We start from the raw sequence: 21,625 nt of genomic DNA, 5'->3' as shown, positions 1-21,625 counted from the left end.
CATCATCTCCACTCTGGTGGGAAGGCCTGAGCAGAGGAGCAAAGGGTGACTAGGCCAGATGACTCAGGCGTTTGCTAACTAGAGCATTCTTCTTTGGAGCATTCTGTAAACATTGGTCAATGGAGTCTTGCGACAGCCTGACAGGTGGGAGGCGGGAAGAGGCGAGGACGTGGAGGTGGGGGAGGCTGGACATGCTGCTCATGCGGGCCAGAGCGGCGTCTCTGGATGAGCCTCTGGCACTAGTATGAGGCCACATGTACGGGGCCTCTTCACGGGGCTGGTGGGACGGTGACTTCGCAAGTGCTCTTTCTGTCCCCCACTCGCTTTCCTATTAACCCCACATCCTCTCCCAGATGGCATCCTTTTGCTGCAGAGAAGAATCCCAGAGTTTTTCATGTTTCCTCCCCCTCCCATCATGCTTCCCCTCCAAAATAGCTTAATTCCCAAAGCAATGAAAACTAATTTCTGGCTCTAGTACAGGTGAAGGGAGAGGGATTTGGGGCAGGAGATCTGCCTGGCTTCCCCTCAGCTGTGTGCCTCCTGAGCCTACAGGTAAGGCAGGTTCTGGGCATATTAAGCCCAGCGGCCACTGGGAAGCTCTAAGAAGTGACTCAGGAGGGCTGGGTCAGCTTCCTTGGCATTAAATCATTACCTCTTTGAGCCGTGAAGCCTCTGCTTCCCACCCTCCCAGGCCGTCTTCCGCTCCCAGCAGCCATGCTCACTGTGATTTTCCAGAGCAACTATGGTTTTACAGAAGGACTGTCTTTCTCTTTCCTCTCAGCCTCCGGACCCCAAGGGACCAGCAGAGGGGAGGTTGGGGCCAGGGCGAATGTCTGAACACCACCCCTTCCCGAGAGGCAGCCCCTTCTCCCAAAGCCACGCCCCTCCACTTCCCAAGGGACTAGATTCCTGTCTCCCCCGGAAATCTGGCAGACATCTGGCCCTGTCTGAGCCTTCTGAAGGAGCCCAGGGGATGGAGGGGGTGGGGTGGGGAGTGGGACAGTTGCCAGCAGAAGACAGCAGTGGCTGGGGCCGCACAGTCCCGCCTCCTCCCTGTCCCCGCCTAGCGCCTCTCTTCAGCAGTCCATCAAAGCCCCGCTCCCACTGGGCTAGCAGGCGCACTGCTCTCTGAGCGCCTTACGGCGGCCTCCCTGAGGTCTCTGTGCCTTGCAGTCAGATGAGCTTAGAGACTTGTGGCTCAGCTCACTGCTCCACCCCACACCCCTGCTGAGGCACCAGCCCTGCAAAGCTCAGAGAACTTTCTCTAGAGGGAAGCTGCTCAGAGTGGAGGGGAGAAGGAGAGCAGAAACAGTGGGAGAATCATCAACTAAGTTGCCAGGGCCTTTCTTTCATCGCTGGGCTCTCAATTCCCAAATTGCAATACTCATCCAGGGATGAGCATCTAAATAGTCACACATGCGCACACCACTGGAACATGCCACATTTCAGTGCAGGCGGCTGGCCCTCAAACTCCCCTGAGCCCCAACCCTCCTCTCCACACTCTGATCATCCCCAGACTCCAGCCCCGTGTAGTCGACCGCAGATTGCATGAGTCATGTCCTTTATCACAGCAGTTCTCAAAGTGTGGTTCTTGGACCAGCTGCATCAGCATCATTTGGGGATTTGAAATGCAGATTCACAGGCTCGCCCAGACCTACTAAATCAGAAACTTTGGGGCTTAGTAATCTGTGCTTGTCGAGCCCCCCTCCAAGTGATTCTGATGTTCTCTGAAGTTTGAGAACCATTGCCTATCACAATGTCTGCAAGACTCTGCGCAGAGAAACCCTTGTCCAGAGCAGGGAGGCTCATGCAGGAGCTCTGACTATTCTAGGGAGCGAGGCTTCCTGGTGAACACCCTGCAGCTTGCAAAAGGTACTGGAGGCCCCCAACCCGCGGGCACCACCACCAGAGGCGTCCAGGAACCAGAGCGGGCACTTCTCACTGACTGTTCTCCCATGAGGAGTGGGACTCAACAGAGGAGCAGACATGCTCTTTCCCCAAGGGCATGGAGACCCTGGGAGAGAGGGAACGTGAACTGAGAAAGGGAAAGATGGCTTCTCCTCCGGAAGAGGATCAGAGAACCAGTGACTTGTGTGAGGAAGCCCGTTAGCTCCGGTGTCAAATGCCATGGTGCTTCTGGCTGTGTGTCCAGTCTTCTTCCCGCAGGGGACACCAGCAGTGACAGTACCGTTTGGTTAGCTGAGTACTTCTGGGTGACGATGCCTCATTTACGGAGGCATGGAGTGCAGCAGAAGGAGCACTGGATGAAGAGTCAGCAGACAGAAACTCTTCTGCCCGCTTCTGACACATTTCTGTTGTGACTTAGGTCAACTCCTTCTGGTGTCGGTTTCCCAATCTGTGTGCCACGAGAGTAATATCAACTCCATTCACTTGAAATCAGTGCTTGGAGGATAGGACAAGAGCCTCGTAAAAAATTTTTTGAGAAAGTTTAAAGGATTTGGTATCTAACCCCACAATACTGGATTAAAAAAAACAACTACTCTGTTTTTGTGATCTGAACCGGAAGTGCAAGCAGAACCAAGGGCAGGTTGGTGGTTTGTCAGAAAGAACAGCTGAGTCGAGTCAGGAAGCTTGGCCTCCAGGTTCAGATTGGCTAGTAACCAGCAGCGTGGTCGTGGGGCAGCCACTTTTTCTGCCCGGGCCTCAGTTTCCTCATCTTTAAAATGGGGACATTATATTAGGTTTATCTAATGTCATGCCAAAATTTAACAGTCTAAGGGTCCCTGACTTTGGTTAGTGGGCACTACGAGCGCATGGCCTTGATTCCCAGGTAGGCTCCACGGTTGGTCTGGCCTCTGCCACGTGGAGGGAGAGAAACCAAAGAAAAGAGGTGGGGCACATCAGGGTGTCGTTGCTTGACCCAGGATTTGGAATCCAGGGCATGGAGGACGTGGACAGAAGGCAGGGCTGGAAGGCTTTCTGGGAGAGGAGCGTGTCATTCTCGGAGAGACAATTTGCTGAAAGTCTGAGTGTTTTTAATCACCCATGAAGCTTATGTCGGTAGCTCAGAGAGAAAGAAGTTCCCAAAAGAGAAGCAAGTAGGCTGCTTTTGTAAATTTCTTCTATCCTCTCTCCTGTTGGCTTCACGACAGTGGGTAGAATGTCATGTTGTAAAGCTAAAGGCGTAGAGATCAGAGGGGCTGGGACTCAGGGTCGTGGAGGGTGGGGTTTAACATCTCAATCCCACATGTATTCTTCATCCTTAGCCTGGCCTTGAGCGGGCCACTCAGAAGGCACAGAGCAGGTCACTGGCTTCAGGAAGGAAAAAGAGCCCAGCATCCCCTCAACAGGACCAGCCCCCCCCCGCCCCCCGCACCTTGCCCCAAACATCATCTCTGCTTCTCTTGGCCCCGCACACTCTGTGCCTCCACCCTGGTCAGGGTGTGTGTCCCAATCCTCACTCCCATCCTTCCTCCACCTCTTAGGGAGCCACTCCCAGCTTTGAGGAACAGCTTAAGTGGCAGAACCAGTGTCACAGCACCCTGGGACACTCTGAGGCTATAGCTTCTACTCCTGGGAACAGCCTGAGGCTATTTCTACTACCTTAGTCAGCATAGGACAAGAAGGGAAAGGCCTGGGAAAGGCCAGTGGTGTGAGCTTCTGTGGCAATCGCTCCTCCATAAACACGATAATAGCAGGTCTGGATTATGGTTGTCACCCCTGATAATTATCAGCTATAGCACACTCCCCCCCTAGGTGGGCCGCACGGAGCCAGCTCATCACAGCACGGGGCGCTGTGGAGTAAGCTCTGGATTTCCCAGATCTCTTCCCACGGTTGCTAGGCAACTGGGAGTTTGTGCTGGAAGTGGGGTTCTCATTTTGGAAAATCTCCCTAGGTCTCCCAAATCTCTGAAGCCTAAATTGATTGTTCTGTAAAGAGAGACCTTAGATGACTGACAGCTCACCTGGGAGGGTCAGAGGCCAGTGCAAATGTAAAGATAAGCTGGGCTGGTCACCAAAGAAGGGGCCAGGGCAGCCCAGGGGACCGAGGGGAAGGGGAAGCGGTTCTGGGAGCAACCCTTTTGCTGAAACACTGTAACTGCTGTTTATTTAGGGCACGTGGCCAAGTTAGCGTGTGTTATGACCATAGCTGGTTAGGTGAGAAGCAGCTTGGGGTGTCTGCCTTGTCTTGGCCAGAGAGGTTGCAGAGGTGACCCGGCAGAAGAGAAGACACGGAGGGGAGGCAGGTGGGTGATTGTGAGTCGGCTTCTTTTTAGTGGCAAGCGCTGTGGGGGTGTTAGGGAGCAGGACTTAGTGTTCCACTCCAGTGCTCCACAGGTCAGAGTTTGAGACCATGGAGGAGGACGAAGCTTTGGAGCTGCCTCTGTTTCTTGTCAAAAGCGATGTCCTTTGGGGAGCTGCTGAACTGAACTTTATCTATTAAAGAACCTAATGCATTGTCTCGGGAATGACTTGGGAATCTACTCCCAAGACCCTAAGTGTCACGGGCTGGAGCAGGTGCAGAGTCGGGAAGGAGGAGGAGGAGGCAGCAGGGACTGACTGTTGGCTCTGGACTCTGTTAACCTTGACCCGGCATGACTGACATTTTTCTGTTGAGTTTGAGTCTGATTCTGCTTCCCTGGTAGAATACCCTGGCTCAGAAGCATAAACCAAACACAATTAAAATTCAATAAACCTTCCTCGACTGTGTACTTGACCATGTACTTTGAGTGGCGCTAGGTGCCTGTAGGAAATGGGGACCCGAGGGACTCAGTTCCTGCCCTCAAAGAGCTCACAGCCTGGCCAGGGAGGTGTCACATGCACTAGGCAACCAGAGGTCATTCTGCTTGCTGGGAAGGAACCTCCCACAGCCCAGAGGTTGAGGCTTTGCCCTAAGATGTAGGTAACACAAACCTGTTTATCTTCCCAGAGCAAGACTTGCCTCAGGGCCTGCATGTCAGAAACAGGCTCTCAGTTGCCTGAGTCAGGCTGGGGAGCACCTCCTAGTCTCTGGAATCCCTTTGGGCAGGGAGGCTGTGGGGGAGCAAGAAGAGGCAAGGCACATCCCTGGTGTGGGAGCTGAGGAGGTGGACGCAGCTGTGGCCACAGTGCTCTCCACCTAGCCAGAATTGCCCTGAGGGCACTGTGATGAAAAGGACAAGCTGCCCACACACTCATGGTCATGGTATTCAAACAACAGCACATCGAAGATCAAGATCACCTTTAGGTTCAACAAATATTCACAGAGTTCCCACCATGTGCCAGCTCTGGGGCTTGGTGCTTTCCCACAGCGGTCTGATTGAGTCTCCATTCTCTCAACAATTCTGTGAAGCAAGCATTGGCCTCATGTTACAGATGAGAAAACAGAACCTTGGAGGCCTACGAGTACACGGCTACTACTCACAGACTCAGGGCTGACCTTTGTGCTGCTTGCAGTTTCTGTTGGGCACCACGTAGCTGTTCTTCACTCATTTTATCTGTAACCAAGCTCACTAGTATTGGCTCCTTCTCAGTTCCCTAAGTAAGTGGCCATTGGTCTAGCTGCCTGAAATGAGGAAGTTAGACGCCTGCCTTTCTCTCATCCCTACGTTCTATATTTGTTTTTCTTACCCCTCAAACATTTATTGAATCCATTTCCTCTTTCCATTCTGGGCCACTGTGCTAATCCAGGCTCTAATTATTTATCAGCCTGGTCATCACCGTGGCCTCTGCCTAGAGCCCTCCCCACCTTCCTCCTCCCAGCATTCTGCTGGAGAGTGCCTCTCCGTGGCCTTCAGGATAAACGAAAACCCATTATTGTAAATAAAAGGCCCTTCTGGACTAGACCTCGGTCATTTGTAGTGCCATGTTGCCTCTTAGGTCTTCACACACATTCTTGTCCCCCAGGCCCCGGTCGTGTTCCCCCCGTGTACCCCACCATCCCCCTCCACGGGTTTCCTCAGGGTGCCTTCGCCTTGGCCAGCTCCACCCACTGCCCCAACTCCTGTGTGTCATCCACCCGAACCCAGGCTTCCCCCTCGGTCCCTTTGTGTTCGCATTTCCAGATGCCCTGGGCGAAGTCTGATTCTGCTTCCCGCTGTCCCCAGGGTAGAGCTTGGATCTCTGCTGACCAGTGCGTGGAATTCTCTGGTGCTCGACAACTCTAGTGATTAACTGACAAATGAACAAAAATAGAGTTTTAAGTGCGGAGATACTGCAACGTACCAGCTACAGAAGGAAGTTTTATGAAGTTCCATGGCCGTGTCGTATAGCTCGTTATTGAAGGAACAGTTAGCATTTGTTGAACTATACTGTGGACTGCGCCAGGCCTTCGCATACACCATGCCATCTCATCAGTAACTCTGGGATTGTGGCACAGAGATGGTCGCTCAATGGCACAACCACAGTCGCTCCGCAGTTACCTGCCACACCTGGAGTTCAAACCCAGGCAAATTCTCTGCCCTTTCCACTGCCTCCTGTGGCCTCTCCCACTTGGAGGCTGCGTTTCTGGTCTAGGGATTATCGTTTGGCCGTTTGCGGGCCTGTCGGGGCTGTACCAAGAGAGGAGATAAGGGGTAGGGGACCAGGGACAAGAGGATCAATTATACCCAGAGTGGCACAACTCAGCTTCCTCATTTTTCTGGTGCATTTACATCACACCTCACTATGTCTCTCCTGAAGCTCAATCCCTACAGGATAGTCACAGGCGGGCTAAAGGCTGAGATCCCTTTGACTCACTATGCCAGCATCAGGCACATAGGGCTCATGCCTGGTGGCCCACGGAGAGCACGGAGAGGAGCAGAAACAGCGGGCCCTGGGGGAAAGGCCCTCCCCATCCACCTCCGTTTCTGCTCCAGCAGCGTGGCCGGTGCCAGCTGGCACTCAGGATTGCTGCATGAATGAAGGAATGCTGGAGCGAGTCTCAGAATACCACGTCTATCAGACAGGCAGCGAAGGGCGTGCTTTCCTTCTTTCTTGGGTGTCTGTCCCTAAGATTAAGGGCATCTCTACATAAACCATCCCAAGCGCTCCCTCCGCTCTGCCCTTCTCTGCGTCTCTCTTCCTCACCTCTCTTTTCTAGGCTCGTGACCCCACTTGGGCGATTCGCATATTACTTTACTTTTGCTGTGCTTCAGGCTCAGCATTTGTTCACCAGACGTTGATTGGGTTCCTTCCCTGAGCTCAGCATTGTGAGGCTCTGCAGGAGGAAAAGGGTGATGGTGTGTGCCTGGACCTCCTGGAGCGTATGCCCGGGCGGGGAGCCAGACAGGTCAACGGGCATTTACAAGGAGTTTGATTGGAGGTGAGAGCCATGAGGGGCATCCAAGGAGAGCTGGGTGAATGGGGTTCACGGAGGGCTTCTTGGAGGAGGTGACGTCTAAACTGAGCCGGGAGCACTTGTGTGACTGAGCACGAAAGCCTCCTTCAATTTTGTGCCCTAAGCAGTTACTTGGCTTCACTTTAGTCCCAGCCCTGGCCCCGAGGATGGGCAGGAACTGGTGGGAAGAGGGGATAGTGATGGCGAATAGCTGGGAACCAGCTCCCAGGTAAGGGGAGCATGCAGCCTGGGCAGGCCCCACGGGTCCTTCATTCCCACCTCTCTGGACAAGGCCAGGTGTGTGGGGGCAGCTGCTGGTGCTTGTACCTCATCAGTCACGCCCAAGAGCCAGATCGCTGTCCCACTCCCTAGGTTACTAATACTCTTGTTAGGGAGAGGAGCTAGTTCGGGGTGACACGGAATTGAGTGTCGTGGGTTCTGATATCTACCATGATGCTTCTCAACCTTACCACCAGAGCAGTGAACTTGCCAACACTTACCTGTGCGCTTCATACACAATTTTACAGATGGGGAAACTGAGGCATGGAGTGGTGGAGTAACACGTTCAAGGTCATAGAGGCAGAATCTGGACTCAAACTCAGGCAGTCTGGTGCCAGAGCCCTGTACCTACCCCCTTACACTACCCTTCCTGGTGATACCTCTGATCAGCCAAAGAGAGGAGACGCCCCTTGGGCTGTTTATAAAGACTACACAATAGGTGCGAAATTTCTGAAGGACTACCTATACCATTTATCTTAAAAACTCACATACACGTTGCACCTATTACAAAATAGAATTCCTATATGTTTAATCAAAACAATGCCTCCCACCATATAATCAAGTAAAATCGATGCTCCAGAGAGATGTGCCCCATTTATCTCAAGGCACCGAGTGTCCCCAGGATGGTGGTGGCAGGAGAGGAACAGCCAAGCACAGGTCTGAGAGCAGGAAGAGCTCGGCCAGCTGGTGGAGCCGGACGAGGAGGGGCTGGAGCGTTTCAGGGGTGCCGCGTTGCTTTCCTCCCTGCACCTCGCGCCCTGGCTGCTGTCTTTGCTGGCACCCCGCTGACGTCACAGTGCACGCGAGGACTTCCCCACGTGACCTTCCCTGGGCCGCTCATCTGGAAACCAGCCACTCCCACTTTGATGTCGCCTTGTTTTCGACTGCTCTTCCTCCTCAGCCCCCTCCTTCCTTCTCCTCCTCCTCCACCACCTCCTCAGCCTCCTCCTTCCTCCTCTTCTTCCACCTCCTCCTCCTCCTCCCTGAAGGTCATGTGAGCCCACGCACAGCAGGGCAAGTTCTGGGAGCCTCTCCCATCTTAACTGTCAACATTTAGTTCTCTCCATTCCCCTAGTTCCTCTATTTGCTCGAAGTTTTCATGTTGGCTCATGTTGAGCCACTGCAGAAACCCCCTTGAGTGACCATAAAAAGATCACAGCAACCAGCACAAACCCAACATTTCTAGTCTCCTTTCTTTACTTCCCAATTTCTCAATAGTTCTCCCTCCTCGATGGAACACTTGACTGTCTCCTCGATGTCCCAGGCCTGCTGTGCTTTCTTGCCTGGCCCACTGGGAAGCTCTGCTTGGCCATTTCATACTGCAGGGGAATCCGCCCCAGCTTCCCTCTCCCCTGGTGGCCTGCCAGCCAGGTCTGTTTCGTTTTCATTCATTCATTCATTCATTCATTCATTCACCCAATGGGTAATTATTGAGCATTGCTGATCAGGTGCTGTTTCAGGCCACAGGGATGCAGTGGGGAACATGGCCGAGCTCCTGAGAGGCTTGCATTGTGGGGAGGGATTGGGCAGTAGAGACAGACAAAAATAAAGAACCAAAATGAGAACGAAAAAAACCCTGAGAAGTAAATAAATAATATATTTGCACGTGGTTGTAAGTACTATGAAGGAAATAAAATAGGATAATACACAGAATGACAAGAGGAGAGGACAAACATTCGGTGTGAAGCCCCCAGGCCAGGAAAAAGCTCTGAGGAGTGGGAAGAAGGCAGTGTGGCCACATGTAGTGGCTGCCGGGGATGCGAGGGAGAGAAAGGCAAGGGACCGTGTCACCTAGGGCCTGAGGCTCCATGGCAAGGTGTTAGATTTTACGTGATACATAGCTGGAGCACAAGCGGATCACTTCTTGAAAAGGACGGCCTTGTCTGCTGTGGAAAATGGACTTCAGGGACCAAGAAGGGATCAAGGAGACTGACTGGGGGCTGGCATAGCGACTCGGGTGAGCAGAGAGGGAGAGAAACAGATTCAAGATAGATCGCAGAGAGGTAGCCGCCGTGGAGTAGAAAATACTCTAATCTGGGACCGAAAGTCCTGGAAGTGAACCCTGAGTCCCCCCACCCACCCGCTGTGGCAGTCGGGAGGGGGGTGGGGGGGTGGGGGAGACTGGCCCCCCTTCTCAGTTCGCTCCTCTAGAAAATGAGGATAAGGGCGCTGCCTCCCTCCCATTTCTCAGGTGGGGAGGTGGGGCCCTGACGCTGCAGGGCCCCCTGCCAAGCGGGGCCTCGTCCATGCTGCTCGTGGTGAGTGCTGGGTTGAGCATACCCCAGGGTGGTGGTCCCATATTCCGGGGGTTTCCTAGAACCCACTTCTCCTCAGCTAAAGGGTGAAAGGGACAGATTCTCCCCTAGGCTGCTGGGAGTAGAGAATTTAAAGCTAACTCTGTGAAGGGTGTGTTTGGGAATCATCATGGCCTTTCGAAGTGGGGAAGTGTGTTTGGGGCAGAGGCTAGAAAGTGCCCAGGGCTGCTGGGAGACAGTGGCCTGAGGGGCCGATGGTGGCTGGACAAGGCAAGTGGGCTTGGGCCTTGGGGGCGAGCCTGACGCTGTTCAGAGGGGCGGCTGGTAAAGGTGACTCTGGACACGTCTGCTTTGCTGGATGAGGAAAGGGAAGCTGGGGAATGCTTTGATGGACGCACAGGTTTCAGAAACCCTCAGCAAGGCTGGGCTCTGACCTTTCGTGGGTGGAGTAGGTCAATTTCGAGCCCTTTCCATGAAGCTCCGAGTAGAGGTCCCACCCTGGGAATCACCTGTCCAGGCTGGCTTGTCGTAGGTCTGTCCTGCAGCCCTGTGGGAGTCAGCTGGCCCTGGGGCCGCGTGTGAGGACTTTCATGAAGGCATGAATCAAAGGTCAGTGTCACACGAGCAGTATTCATTGGCTCCACCCCTCTCCCTCCAGCTCTCTGAAGTCTGGACTCTGGAACCTCAAAGGGAAGTGAAGGTGAGCTCACACCAGCTGTGCACCTACGATGTGCCTGGTGATGTGCGAGCACCATCCATACTCATGACATGTCGCTGAAGGAAAGATTACCTCTGTATTTTTTTTATACTAGGAAACTGAGGCTCTGAGGGATAAAAGTTTCTTTTCCTAAAGTCACATGATCAGCAATGGGAAGCCAAGCGGCCCACTTCACAGCTCCAGCTGTCTGAGGGAGGCTGGGCGTACACCAGAACCTCCAGACTAGGGGTCTTGGGGTCTTGGTTGTTAAAATAGTCCCTCGGGCACTTGCAATGCCAGCCGGGATTGGAGGCTTCCACCTGACACCGTGCAGCTTTCCTGAAGGCCTTGGTGGGGCATTTGGAGCAGAGAGAGCGAATACGTACCCACCTTTGCAACATCACCTTAGCAAGACTTACAGACTCCTAACTGGCAAAGAAGCTTTGATCTGTGTTAACTGGCTTTCTGGCTATGGTGGTTGCAGTGAGTCATTGAGCTTCTCTGAGCCTCAGGTTCCTTGTCTGTAAAATGGACATTCAGACACTTACCCTGCAGGAGTAGTGAAGGGTGAGGGGTATTACAGTAATGAGTTCGCATAACACTTGGCACCACTGAGTAAATGGTAGCGATGAACACTGTAAGCTATATCATCAAACTTTCTTTTTGTGGGGGGAGTTGGAGGACAGTTAGTTCCTGTGTGGCCCTGTCACCCATTGCCGGGGCCCCTCCTTGGCACAGCCTGTCCCATAGAAAGAGCAGACTGCCAGCCACTTCTCCTCCCTCCTGGGAAAGCCTAGTGTCCCCATAGGCCATCAGGCCTCAGCTCCTTGTGCCTGAGGCTCAAATATATAGTGACACTCTGTTTTTCAGCTAGTGAGCATGCCTTCCTCCCCCGGCTGGCCAGGGGCAGGCTGAGCAGGGGGAGCTGGCAGGGGGAGCTGGCCCCATGCCTTGCTCCTCTGCCAGCTGGGCGGCTGGGCTGGGCAGCAGCTTGGACTAGCTCGAAGGCCCAGCAGGGGCCTCTGTGGGGCTGCAGCCTCCCTGAGCCCCTCAGCTAGCACCAGGCCATCTGGTGCCTCTGTCCCTTTTTGTATGCCTGGGGGGAGAAGGGGGTGGGGACAGATTTCTCTGGCTAGCTTTATTTCTAACTGAGGAGAAGGAGGAGCTTGCGACAGAGTGGCACAGGGCCTGGGGATGAGGCGGAGGGCACTCTAGGCTCAGGACTCAGGGGACGAGGGGACAGAGCAAGACTGAGCCATGAAACGGGCCAGGGGAGGAGGGACAGGTGCTCTAGGTCACTCGGTGGGAAAGATAAAGGGAGAGAGAGCAAGAAAGAGAAAACTGTGCCGAGAGGAAAATCGAGTAGTGCGGAAGAAGGAATAAAAGTATACAGAAAAAAAAAAAAGAATAAAGTCCAAGCGTAGGAAAAGCCACACGGAATATCTACAAGCCCAGGGTGAGAAGCTGTTGCTGTATTTCTGTTCTAGGAAGAGGAAGTGAGAGCCAGTGTGGGCTGCAGGCTAAGGGCGGGGCGGCTGAGAGAGCAGGCTGGGCTCCAGCCCTGCTCCCCAGCAGCTGTGAAGGTTGGGTCCCAGGCAGAGCTGCCACCAACCTCAGACTTCCGGAAAGGAATGTAATGGTTGGTCTCTAGGGGTGGGGAGAAAATTTGTGTTGACAAACATGCCCTTTGATGTGGTTCCCTTGGGGAGTAAAAGTGTACTTTCCTGAGGCCACTAGAAAAGCGACTTTAAAGAATTTCTTATGTGGGAATTGACAGTGGCTTTGAGAGAGCTGTCCCCTGTCAGGTGGTGGAATACCCCTCCTCCTCCATGCAGGCCCCCAGGCAGCACGTCATGAAGAAAGCAGACACAAATAACGACAAGCGTGCTGCTCCGTGTTTCTCTGGTCTTCCTGTGGGCTCATGTTGTGCATTTGGTGAAGTCACGACGGATACAGAGAATGGTCTGTTTGCTCTGCTGGGAATAAAACAAACTGGCCTTGAGTTGGACACCTCGCTCCCCTTGGCCCTTCTGCTGTCAGACTCATTCCCGGAGCCGCTCGGGGTGAAGCTGCCTGCCTTCCTCCTGGGGTTCTTCCAGGCTGAGCTACCCCACGCCCCGACCCGAGTCATTGCCTCTCTTGGTCTCCCAGAAATCTGCCCTGTCATCTGCGTGAGGTCTTATCAGAGTCTGTCTTCGGTCCCATCTGCAAGGTGGGACTAATCACTGTTCCATTCCCTTCCTTGAAGCAGGCAACCTGCACTAAGCTAGTTCATAGCTGAGACACTGGCAGACACGCTGCTAAGTGTGGTTGATTTAGTGCAAATAGGTCCACTTAGCAGCAACCAACATGGGATTTTTTTTCTTGCCCCATTAAAGTCACTTGAAGATCATAGGTTGGTGGCTCTAGGAAGCACTTTGCAGAGGGAGGTCAAGCTGTAGCTCAGAAAACCCCTAGAGAAGAGGTCACCTGGCGTAGAGGAGGGACAGCTGAGAACCAGCAGGCTGCCAGGAGATGGCCGTTCACATGTGTCTGCAGGTAGGCTCACAGCTGGCCCAGCTGAGCCGCCTGAAGGAGGAACAGACTTTGTATCAGCTGCTATTTATTGAGCATTTATGATGTGCTGTCACAATTAGTCCTCGCAGAAACCCCAAAGGTGAGGAAACCGTGGACCGGGGAGGGTAGGGACCCTCTTACCATCGCTCAGCGGAGGAAGCGCAGAGCCAGAGCCGCGGAACTGCGGAGGCCGGCGCGCTCCACTGCGCCGCACCGCCTGATGGGACGGCAGGGGAGGGAGGGCTCAGGACCGGCTTCGTGGAGACGCTTTAGAAATGGCTCCGGAGAAGGAGCAGGACTCTGACACTGGGAGGGTGTTGCCTGTAAATGGGGAGCACAGTGGACACGGAAGCGCAGGGCCCAGTGGGGATCTGGGCAGAGCGCAGAGGATGGAGGTCCAGGGAGGCAAGTTGGAGACATTTCGTGGGAGATTCATGGCACCGTGGGGTGCTGTGTGTTTCCTCAGCAGAGGGTGGGGTCTGATGCAAGTTTCGATGAGGGAATCACATGGTCAGGGCTGCCCTGGCAGTGCCCTGAGGGGCGGGGAGATGGAAGGAGGAGAGAATGCAGGGGCGGGGGGGCCACGGCGGATGGTCACGCTCTGAGCAGTGGGAGGGCAGGCCCCGAGAGGTGTGTGGGCCTGATGAGGCCACTGCCTCTGGTGACATCGGGTCGGGGGAAGGGGGATGAGTGGGCCAGATGGTTGGAGGCCTGAAATGTTGGCTGGGAGGATGGTGAGATTATTTATAGAAATGGGAAGTCACATTCAGGAGGTGCTTCTTGGTGGGGGAAAGGATGGGAAGATTTGATTTTTAAACCTGGTAAGGTCAGCTGTTCTCTGGACTTGGAGGTGGCCATATCGAATCAACCCTAAACTCTCTTCTTGAATGGTCTTCATTCTCCCCCAAGGCATGGAGCTCACTCATTAGAACTCATGGCATTACAGTTTGTGCCTCCCAGTGACCCCAGAACCTTGGATGCCCTGGGAGCTGAGTGGCCCACTCACCAGCTAGTACTGAGGGTCAAAGACAACAACCACGTAGTCCCCGTCCCAGATGTTGGTCTCTGGGACCTTCGGGGCGACACAGATGAAGAATGTCCCTAGAGGGGTACAGCAGGGCAGGGGTGGGGTCGGAGGCGGGTGGAATTCTGGTCTCCCAAACCTGGCCGTGGAGGAGGGAAGAGGCGGCTTCCTTCTGCCGCCTTTATTCCTGTGTCGGAGGGGAAGGAGCTGACGTCCTGGCCGTTGACCGCTCCTGTTTTCCCATTTCAACAATTTTCAGTCCTCTGAAGTGCTCCACCTGCACGGCGAAGAAACCCTGAACACACATGTTGGGTTGAGGTTAACCCCAATTCTTAGTGAGAAGGTCGAGCTCTAGGAAGAGGCAAATTATCATACAAATAAGATCCATTCATTCATTTTTTAAAAATCCAATAAGTACTCTTGTGTCTACTGTGGGTCACATAAAGGATAAGCTTAAGCCCCGCCTTCCTCTCCCAGGAGCCAAGAGTTGCGGGGGTACAGATGCACAAGCCAGCCAGGACAGCATAGGAGGGTCCGGTAGTCCAGGTTCCGGGGAATCAGGATGCATCGAAGAGGAAGCAGGTTTCAGCCGAGGCCGGACGTCCAGGATGGGGACAGAGGGCAGGAGCACCTGCTCTGATTTCATGGGCTTGGAGCACGGTCCCGGTACTGGCATTTCCAAACCCTTCGGATGGTTTTCACTTGCAATCGGGGCTGAGGCCCACCGGCCCACCTCTGGTTTGTTTGCGGGTCAGCTTGGGATGGTGCTGCAGCCTCTGCCCGGCTACACAAAGCCTCCTCCAGCGGCCACTACCGTCCTTTGCTCCTGGGGGAGGGGGAGAAAATGGCCCTTTTTCCTCTACTCGCTTTAGGTACATTGACTGGGGCCCTGCAAATCAGACAAAACACAGATAAACAAGAGAAAAACACACGGAAGTTTATTACACACCGTGCGCACACATGGGAGTTCTCAGGAGTAACTCAAAGGGGTGGTTAGAAACTGGGCCTACGTAGCATTGTAACAAAAGGACAATACGCTGATAGGAAAGTGACGAGACAGAGAAAGGGGTGTAGCTTTCTCAGGGTGGCAAACTGGGCAGGTAAATGTACTGGGCAAAGTAATGGAAGATCAGGGCCAGTTGGGAGAGTTTATCGTGTAGACTTCTCTGGTGCTTTCTCTGGGCTGCGAAGGGTCTGGAGTCCTCCAGGTGATTAACTTCTGACCTTCCTGGGAGAGAGGGGAGGGGCGAGGGGGAACATCTGTACAAATTTATGTCCTGCTGCTTTTAGACAAATAGGGGAGGGCAGAGGGCTTTCCTTTTATTTTCTTCTCAATTGCCTTCAGCTCAAAATAACCCTTATGTCGGAGTGGCGCAATCTGGGGTGGCGTCTTTCGCTAGCCTTCACTCTCCAGGCCTGAGGGTCCTCAGCACAGAGCGGGTGCCAGGGAGGATGGAGATGAATCCACTGAGCTAGCCGAGGTGAAGGTGACGGCGGTGGCCTCACTGCAGATGGACATGCAATTTCGGCTGCTCTCCTGGTTTGGAATGAGGAAACTGGTTCCCCCAGAAGATGAGAGACTTGTCAAAGGTCACCACAGATGACGGAGCTGGCATTCCAGTCTGTTGCAGGAATACTGCCTGAAGTGTTTTTCTGGCTTTGTGTCGACAACGCTGGACTTTCATGGGCGAGGAACTGGGGGGGCTGCCACGTTATCCTCACCTCTCCTCTGTCTGCCACCCCGACTGTCCTTGTGCTCCTAGCCATTTCCTGCCATTTGCCCTATTTTATCGTGGGTGATTTATCTTTGGTTTTCACCACTGACCTCTCCGAGGGCCTGCTGACAATTTCAGAGACTCTTAGGAAGGCTCAGGATTTATTTGTCATCCTGGCCAGGAGCCAGTTTCTTCAGAGCCTCAGTCTCCTGGCCCGGGAGCCTGGAGGTGGCACGCCTTGCAGGAGGGGGCGGGCGGGATCGGGAGTGGCAGGATTGCTAGTGGCGTGTTCCTGCCCGCATGTCCCTGGACCTCTGAATTTGTGTGGCTCAGCCTGTGGCTGAGGGTGAGCGAGACGTGCCCGGGCATGCCCGGTGGGGCCGGCTGGCTGGAGCACACTTATGTGCCTGGGGACCGCAGAGATCCTGGGAGGCACAGCTGGACTCTGTCCGAGGCAGGAAATGGCCTGGAAAGAGCCCTCGGTGGGGAGGCAGGGAGAGAGAGAGCTGGCGGGCTGTGTGTGGTGGGGTATCGATAATGATGGTGATAATGATGGTGTGACGGTGGGGTCGTGGTGGGGACCACTTACTCGGCACTCCTAAATGCCGGGCATTGTGCTTCGGTCCTTATTAGGTATTAGATCATTTCATCCTCAGAACATTACTTCGAAGTGAGACTTATTCCCGCTGTCAGAGTTTACAGTTTACAGGTGAAGAAACTGAGGCTCGTACCTCCAGTCGTCAAGTGAAGCCCCCATCTCTCTGAGCTCCTGAGCACTGTCCTCTCTGGATACCTTCTGGAGAGACATCCAGAAACACTGGGTGGGGCGTCTCAGAGTGGGAGTTGGAGGAGCCTAGAGCAGGTGTGACTCAGAACCTGCCAAATACCGGTTCTGATTGTCCTCGTGTCTCGGACTGGTGAGGTCTGGGACATCTTGTGTTACAGTTATAGGTCTTTAGAAACGAAATTGTTTTCACCCTTGACTCTAAAATACTGTAATTTCTTTAGCCTTGGCTCATTAGAAGGTATGGTTCTCTTTAAAAGATTTTTTAAAAAATGCTTCCTGCTATGACTCCTCTGAGCCATTCTACTACAAATTGGCATAGAAACTAACAGCTTAAAGCCTTCTGGGCAAAACTGCAGGAGAAAATAAATCCTGGAGTGTCATAGTTGGCCACAAGCTGCATATGAGTAAGCAGCAGAGATACCGATTTGTGCGGAAAAGGCTGATTTGTGGCGGTGTGATGTGTGGAAAGGGGATCGGGCCCTCCCCGCGGGTGGGGGTGGGGTGGATAAGACAGCGAACTTCCTTAGGAGTTAGGCTGGAGGCTTTATTTATAGGTCACTTATTAGGAACCTGGAACCCATTCCTTGGCGGCATCATTGTTACAAATGGAGGCAAATTCTGAAGCTAGCCTAGAAATGCCCACCTCTATAGCTCAAAACCTCGTATTTATGAGAAAACCATAGGAGAAAGCAGCTTAGCTGTGATGTGCAGTTAATTTTCACCATTCCTTTGTCATGACCGGGAAATGTCCCATTGGTGCTTTATGAGGGGAGCGATGATGTCATGGCCAGAAGCACAGCTTCTTCCAATTTTCAGGTTGTTAGGATTTGGCACGCCTCTGCCTCTTCCTGCCCCCGGCCCTGTTGGATCTTTCTGGAAGGCTTTCAGTTCTCCCCAAAATCATTTGCATGTGTGTGCGCACTAGCGTTTGTGAGCGCACACACGCACACACAGCAGGACACCTCTCCCAGGCCCCCCACAGGCCTGGGTCAGGCACGCGCCCCACTCCACCTGTCTCTCTGACTCCGCTCGCGAAATGCTCCTCCGTGCATTTTCCTGGCGTCTGAGGACAACAGTGAGACAAAGGTCAGTCCTGCCTCCCAGACAGCCCTGTCCAGACCGCGCTCCCCTCCTCCTACCTCCTACCGCCTTCCGTCTTCGCCTTCGCCCCAGCCCCTGACGGCAGCTCTCACAGACAGGGCGGTCGCCTCCGGCTTCTCACTCCCCACTCCCTTCCCCGCCCCAACCCCAACCCCCAGAGCCACTCTCCGCACAGTAGCCCGAGGGATCTGTGAAATTTTCATCAGCTCACGCCACCTTCCAGGATGCAGAGTGAGACCCAGCTCACCCCGACCCTGCCAGGCCCGCGGGGTGTCCCTGCCTCTCCTTTCCCTTTCCTGGGCGCCCTCCACCTTGGGTGGCCGGGGGGTGGGGGGCCAGGCTCACCCCCGCCTCTGGGCTCCTGCTCTTGCTTGCTCTCATCCCGCCTGGGGCCTGGGATGCGTTTCCTCCCCGCTGCCTCTTCTCATCTGGCAGGTGTCAGTGTAAATACGAGCCCCCTCCCCTGAGCAGTCTTCCTTGATCTCCCTCTTCGAAGGGCTTCCTCGGGCGCTCTCTTACTCCGGCATATTTATTTCCTCGGAAGAACACAGCACAGAGTCAGTCAGTCTGCAGGGCTCGCGTTTGTGTCCCCGTGTCCTTGTGCATCGTGCATCTCTTCTCCAGAATGGAATTTCCAAAGCCAGGCTTTGTCCAGCCTGTTTTTGATCGCTGTGGCTGCAGTGCCCAGGACATCACCCGACAGTGCAAGTGGTCACAGGGGTTTGCTGGTGAATGAGCCTAAAGTGCACTAGAGAGAGCAAGTGAAAATATGTGCCCACAATAGGGAAATGTCACGGAGTGTGAAGGGATTCTGGTGAAGGCCACAGAAACCCACAGAATCCTGCCGACTAGGGACTGGCCCAAAGTCGAGGTCAAGGCAGAGTCGTGTGAGGCCTTAGTGGCTGGAGGACATCTGATGGTTTAGGCGAGGATGAGGTTTAGAAGCACAGAGCCCAAGGTCCGTGTCAGCCGAGCGTGGGGTGTAGAGGCTGATCCTTTCAGGGGGGTCTCTGGGAGGCAGAGTAGCCACTCAAGGTTTAGGCCTTGTCTCGTCTATGCTTATAACAAATCGGGCTATGTGGCTTAAACACCCACAACGAGCCCCACTTTCCCACCTGTGTTAAGTGGATTGAGAGTGATATATCGGGGGTAGAATTAATCACAGCGTCATTGATTTTACATATGGTAATGCCGGTGTCAAAAACACAGTTATGCGGGCGTCCATTTGTGGTATGACCTTTATGCCAAGGTGGGATGCAAGGACCTGGTGGCGAGGAGACAAGAATGTCTGGGGATGGGAGGCAGAAAAGATAAGTTCTCTTTCAGATATTTGTCTTGGGCCATGAGAAAGAAATGCGATCTTATTTTTGAGATATTAGAGTAGTTTTCACTCAACAATCGAGGTGCTCCTGCTCCCTGATTCAGTGGGTTCATGGCTTCAGGGGAGGCCCGCACACCCCGGGACAGAGAAGTCTCGTGCAGCTCCATGTTTCGAACTAACTTGTGAAAGTCTGCCGCAAGCTCATAATCAGTCTCGAGAGCCTGGTTGTGGAGAGGGAGAAGGCTTTCTGCTTTCCAAGCAGATCCCTTTTCTGTGTCGGGAGCAAAGCGTGGGGATCGGAACAGAGAGCGGTGTGTTAGGCCATCGTGCAGAGAGCAGAGGAAGCACCTGCCCTGTAGGACAGAAGAAGAACCCATCCGGTGCTGGGAGAAGCTTGGGACAGGACGGGACGAGGAAGCAGGGTAAGAGGCTGAGTGTCCCACCCACCACCCTCGGACCCAGGGCTGGGTGGGCAAGATGGTAGTAACAGCTTAAATCCAGTGACAGGAAGTGGAAAGTAGAGGGGCCACTTCACATTCGGGTCACTGGGAAGAGCATCCCTTGCAGATGTCTATACAGGATGCCACCTGTGGATGGCACGGTAGAAATGCTGGCAAGCTGTTCTTCAGCATAAGGAGGGCCTGGGACAGTGGCCCTTGCTTCTACGTGGCCTGCATGAGGGTGTGTCCAGAACTCCCCAGGTAACCCCTGGGGGTTCACAAGGAAGCTGGGAATTAAGAGTCAGCATGCCTGGTGCAGGGCGACTGGGTCAGGGTGACCCCTTGGCAGTCTCAGAGTGGACAGCCAGAGCTGGGGCCAGCAGGACGATGTGGCTGAGCCCTGGGGGGTCAGTGGTGCCAGGGGAACTGAGGAGCGGCCCAGGTGGCGGGGGGATGGGGTCACCCAACTGCCCCAGAGCACTTGTTGGGCATCACCTACACAGAGAGGACAGGTTCTGAGCACCCCAAAGCCCACTGGACGAGGGGTGGGGGAGGGTGTGGCTTAGGGACAGACATGGGAAAGGTGCTTCAGCGTTTCATTTGGAAGGTCCAAGTGAGTCCCCAGCACACTGAGACCCGTGAAATATGCAGGAGTCTCGCTTTGAGACTAAGCAGACAAACTAGACCCCACTCTGAGGTGAGTGCTGACAAACTGCCACATGACAGTAGGTCGGAAAGAATCAAGAATGCGTAGTCTGGAGCAGGACACTTCAGGAGCGGGCGACACTGCTTAGGTTCTCTGTGTTCCCAAGGGCAGATTCAGTGTGTGGATGGTACTGGAGAGAGATCTCAGCTCTAAACCCCAAAGAACTGTCTGGTAATTCTCAGCTGGCCAGGGCAAAGCAAATAGAATGTCCTCCTTGGAGTGGGTGTATTCAGGCAGGAGCGGGACACTGTGTGGGAGATTCCGACGTCCACCTGGGTCATAGGCCTGAACAACCTTCAGAATGTCTTTCCATCTGAAGATCTGGTGAATTATTAAATGAAATTCTGAGTTTATAATTTCCGACTCAGAGGAGGTTCTTACTCTGAGTCAGAGTATCCAAATAGAAGATCCCAGCTCCTTGGGGTCGGACAGACCTGGCTTCCAAGACTGGCTCTGTCACTCACTAGCTCTGTGACCCTGGAGAATTTCTGAATCTGTTTTCTTGTCTACAAAATGGTAATCCTTACCTGGCAGGAGTGTGTGTGTGTGTGTGTGTGTGTGTGTGTGTGTGAGAGAGAGAGAGAGAGAGAGGGGGAGAGAGAGAGAGAGAGAGAGAAGGAGCAGAGAGAGTACAGGACTTCAAAGGGCTATAAAGTCGCATTATTACCTGCTGGTTAGTTTTCTTCATAAGACTGGTTTATAGAACATCAGGTTATTAAACCTGAAAGACGAGACAGACCCCTGTGCTGGGGACAGATTGCAGCCTGAATCCTCCTAACAGGGAAGGGAAGGGTCCCACATGGGGAGGAGGGGGAGCACCAATGACCATGCTGGGGAAGGCGCAAGAGAAAGTCCTGCCGGGGCTGCAGGTGGACACCCTCTGGCCCTGTTCCTGGGTTCCCGGCCACGGGGTGAGCCTGGCTGTGTAGGGGGTGGACTTAGATGCCCCCCTGTACTGTAACATGGCCCCCGACCTAGAGTAGCCTTCAGCTGTGAAGGGGGCAGAGGTTTTCTTTACCCCCACCTCAGCTTTCTGTGCTCCCCGCACCCCCAACTCCATCGTACTTAATTCCTCCTAATACCTCTGTCACAGTCTTCCCCTCAGAAACAACTCAGCTTGTTCACAACGGGGCGTAAGTGACTGACAAAGCTAGAAGTGCTGCCTCTCCCAGGGACACTTGCCCTCCAAGCCAGGCGTGACTTTCCACTGGGGGCCTCTCCTCCATGGCGTAAGAATACAGGTGGGAGTGGGCACAGCTGGCACCACACCGAGTGTCCCTTTGGCAGGCTGACCTAGTCTAAGCCATGCCCTGCCAGTCTCAAGCTCTGGTGGACAGCAGTGGAAAAACAGGCCCAAAGCCTGGCCTGGGGGCGGGGAGTGCCCCACACCCCCACCCCGCTGCCTGCTTAGAGGAAGTGAGTGGGTCCTGCCCCAGGGCCTGAACCTGACTCAGTGGTTCCTGGAAGCTGGTGATGTCACGGTGAC

The sequence above is a fragment of the Pteropus vampyrus genome, unplaced genomic scaffold, assembly GCF_000151845.1.
Source record: "Pteropus vampyrus isolate Shadow unplaced genomic scaffold, Pvam_2.0 Scaffold65, whole genome shotgun sequence".
Classification (NCBI taxonomy): domain Eukaryota; kingdom Metazoa; phylum Chordata; class Mammalia; order Chiroptera; family Pteropodidae; genus Pteropus; species Pteropus vampyrus.
Note: the sequence above shows the minus strand (reverse complement) of the source record.